General features: G+C 38.9%; 1 protein-coding gene across 7 annotated transcripts in view; it reads left to right on the top strand.

Annotated features, from left to right (window-relative positions):
- The window catches only part of LOC116707246 (phospholipid-transporting ATPase ABCA1), a 198,336-nt gene that overhangs the window by 158,710 nt on the left and 35,122 nt on the right, over nt 1-4,504 (top strand). The window lies entirely within an intron of this gene.

Below are 4,504 nucleotides of genomic sequence, written 5' to 3' on the forward strand. Positions count from 1 at the left end.
ACACACACACACACACACACATTGTACATGTATTCTGGAATGGACAATAAAAACATTTGACTCACATACATATATGTACAATGCTAACACAGTGGAGGACACACTTCCGTTGAAACAGCAGACAAAGACATTCACGCTCCCATAGAGTAGCTTCATAAAAAATACATTTGGAAGCTATAGCAGTGGATGGCTAATTACCTTGAATCCTTGATAAACGCTCTGTGTTTTCAAAGCGGAGGCTTCCTTGCGCATGTGGGTAGAGTGCGCACCCACCTGGTATATCATTTTTTTATGTATTTTCTTTATCCTCTCAAGGATTTTTCAAAGGCGCTATTTTCACTATTGTCTTTTAATGTTTAATCGATTGGTAAGAATTGGGTATTCAGAGAACTTTCCTCATCCATCTTTCAGCATGTGTTCATTTTCACTGCAAGCTGTTACAGACTCGGCAGAATCACAAGACAAAGACACTGAAAAAGACCTGCATAAGAAATGGAGAGAGAAGGATGTCGACTGTCAGTTACTTCACTTTTGATTAGAATTTAAATTGTTTCCTTAAAAAAAAGAAAAAAGATAGAGAGACATTGGCCTATTCTGACTGTACAATTTATGTCACAGCCAGAGCTCTCAACATAACCTTGGTGACTTAGAGTTGGTTGTGATTAAGAAAAGTATCTTCTTTACTTGTCTTGGTGTCTTTTTCATTTGTTCTCTGAACTAAACGTGTCTAATTTAATTTATTGACTTAATTGTTATTTGCATGACTAGCATTAATCACCTACTTTTAGATTTTTTTTTCATTTTATATTTTTAGCCTCGTGCCGATCAGTCATCCCCATCTCGACAGACGCAATGTCCTTTCATTCTTTGACAAGTTGCTCATCCATCTGATGCTTTGTCAGAATGTCTCCCACTGCTCTGAGTCGACACTTCAGACGGAGCGTAATGTTGTCTGAAAGACTTTGCCTCTGCGCACTCCGTACTCTCCAACACGCCTGCCTCTGACTTGATGTTTCCTCTGGCGCCACTCGGCTATGGCATGGGATGTTTCCGGTCTCCTAACGAGGCTGCCTCATTTGCATTGTGATTCCATTATGTACAACATTCATTATTATTAGTTTGTATTTCTCGGCTGGCAAGTCTACTCTCAAAGAATGTCATTGTTGCCATTTAGTTGTCTCTAGACACAGTGTTAGAGCTGAAAATTACTCATAAAGGGTGCCATTGGTAATAATTTAATGAATAGCATGGTGCCCACTAGCAGTGTAAAAGGACAGATTTATTGAGCTCTTCTCTTCTCCAAGGCATTAGGGAGAGAGATAGTGGTTCTCAGACTTGACAGGCTAAGAGGTTCATGGTAATTCTGCTAATCTGACTTGATTTAACAGCTGATAAGAGAACCTGATGGGTCGACATCAATCAACAAATGTTACAACTCTCGAGGTTTCCACGTGTCCCCAGTTCAGAGCAGATATCTCTTGGGAACAGACTTTTCACAGAATAGCTAGCGTAGATACAGCAGTGCCCCAGTTAGGCAGAAAGGGTACATCTCACACATGACAGCTCAATCCAATCTTCCCCTATTGCGACTTCTACAGTTTCAAAGTTTTGTCTCATCATTTGTAGACTCCTCAGCGGTGGCATTACTTTAACAATGGCGCACAAAAGTAAAGCTACAGGCTTCAATCTGTTCTCTGTTTTCAAGCACGGGGTGGACCTAGATCCCTTTTGGGCATAGCACTATTTTTCCAAGAGAGGAGGCAGAGCTGCAGTGTTACAGGCTCGGTGCCCCAGTTTTGTCTTGAAACCAATGGGAGATTTTCTCCCCCTCAGGACTGTCCAGCTCCCTGTGGATTGCATCAATCCCAGCCTGCCTTGTATGCTCGAAGCAGTGTCTGAGTCAATCCTCCACCACGTGCCACTCAGAGATAACCACAGGCACAGATAGATTTTTCAGGATAAACATAGTGTGGCCAGGTACTACCTACCTCATGTAGTGTAATTGGAGTGCAGTGTGTGAAGTCCCGCATCCTTTATTGGCAGGGTGTTTAAGACAGGACACTAAAGGTGAATAGGGTACAAATTTTAACTAATTGATATCACCATGAAACTTTCCCAGTTTATTACTTACAATACTATAAGACAATTATTTTTTGTATTACAAGTGTATTAGTATAATATTTCATGTTTAAATATGCAAATGAGGTATCTAATATAATATGCACTCATTTTAAATGCATACATTTCCAGAAGAGAAATATGAAGATTGGATAAAGCCAGGTTCATAAATCAGAAAATACTATTAACAGCCATAGACAAATAAGTTTTCAACATATTTTTTAGGAATAAAATGTTCTATAAATCTAGCTATAAATGATATATGAACCTAACCCTCTGTACAAACCTTCAGAATACAGATAAAATGGAAGAAGACATAATATGGGAAAATAGTCCTAAATGTCAAAATTGGCCAGTGCATTCAAAAAACAAAGTTTTTGCCTGCCGTGGTTAGCATTAAAGGTCCCAGGGCATGAAAATGTCACTTTATGAGGTTTTTAACGTTAATATGAGTTCCCCAAGCCTGCCTATGGTCCCCCAGTGGCTAGAAATGGTGACAAGTGTAAACCGAGCCCTGGGTATCCTGCTCTTCCTGTGAGAAAATTAAAGCTCAGTTGGGCCGATCTGAAATCTTAACCCCTTATGAGGTCATAAGGAGCAAGGTCACCTTCCCTTTCTCTCCCCCAACCCCCAATTTCAGGAAAGAGCCTTCAGATACAGTCAGGACCATTAAGGTTTATATAAAAGCCCCATGTCATGGAACCTTTAAAATGGCTATCAAAGACATATACATACATACGTACATACATAACAGAAGCTTTGGGTCCTGCTGACTCAGTCTAGGTTTTCCTCTACTCTTTTTTTAAATAACTGGCAAAGTCTGACAACCAAATAACAACAAATTTAGCTAATGGTGTGCCAGACTAAGAATTTACAGTCAGTGTTTCCCACACATAGACTCATTTGTGGCGCAGCACCACACACTCAACACCGTCCGCCAAACATTGCGTTTCCTTACATATATATATGTATATATATATATATATATATATATATATAACGCATTCGTTGAGCATTTCCTTTCACTGATCTCCTTCATCTTTCTGTTACTCTACACACACACACACATACACAGCCCCTTTGCCTCGTGCACACAGCGTCTGTCTCTTTTAACTTCACAGATAGGCTACCTAAGTCATAATTATAAGGTAAAATAAATTCCTGTGTTGAATTTGTGATTCTTTAGCTTAAGAGTTCTATTTCTTTCTATCTATTTTGCTGACACAACCACTAACCTGTATCCAAATGTTTGCGTAATGATGTCACAAATATGCAAGTGAGCCTATTTGTGACATCACAAATTGGTTTCTCATCTGTTTGAAACACTGTTACATAGTCAAATCTGATTTGTCAAGTCTTGCCTATCGTCGACCATGGGTGCACATGGCAGTGCTCCTGTATCGGGCAGTGGCACACAACTTGCATCTTACTTTGGTTCGTATTTTAATATTTCAAAGTGCACCCCAGATATTTTCAGTTAAAGGTTTAAATCCCTGCTGCCAAGCTTCTCCTCCATGGGTCACGGATCATAGAGAGTGAAACTTAAATCAGTCATGGGACTGTTGGATTTATTCACGCACAAAGATTTATTAAAAGATTCTTTCTTTGCATATTTTAATTTACAGCATTATATGTTGATACATATTATATGTTGATATATGTTGATATTTATATCATAAATCCCCTTCATCTCTCACATTTGGTTGTGATATTATTATTGGTAATGTCCCTGATAAATAAACAATAAATAAATAGTATGCTGTATATTAATTTATTTGGTCATTATACGTAAAATCCGACAATGAGCACCCCCAAAACCTCTGCAACGATTCAACTGTGAGATTGGCAGTTGAATCAGGCTCCTTCAATGAAAACATCAAATATTTGACTGTTCAGGGTCACCCCTAAATTTAGCTACAACTTCCATAACAATTATGTTTACTATGTAAAGTAGCTAAAAAAAAAACATGAACATCATCTGCAAAAAAATCTAACTGTTTGAGCCATATATTGTGTCTGAAGCCGCGCTGTGGGAATAAGCAAAAGTAGTGATATGGGTCAGAAATGCGCCTCGTAGACTGTACCACCTTCAAAACAATTTGAAAATGATTTATGGGCATATAGCACAAACTTAGGCGGAAAATTGTCCAGCATTTCATCATCTCCGAGCCTCTTAGATCTTCTAGATGAAGACTCAGTCAAGAGGAGATGTGTGATTTCATGTATTGATCTCAAATTAAGTCTAACTTTCTTTGCATTCCTTTGCTTGATAGATGGGCCGCATTCAGTCAAGGTCATGGCTGTTGGTTTATTCAACTTTCTTTATCTCCTTCAACTGTGTGTGTGTGTGTGTGTGTGTGTGTGTGTGTGTGTGTGTGTGTGTGTG

The sequence above is a fragment of the Etheostoma spectabile genome, chromosome 19 (assembly GCF_008692095.1).
Source record: "Etheostoma spectabile isolate EspeVRDwgs_2016 chromosome 19, UIUC_Espe_1.0, whole genome shotgun sequence".
Lineage (NCBI taxonomy): Eukaryota > Metazoa > Chordata > Actinopteri > Perciformes > Percidae > Etheostoma > Etheostoma spectabile.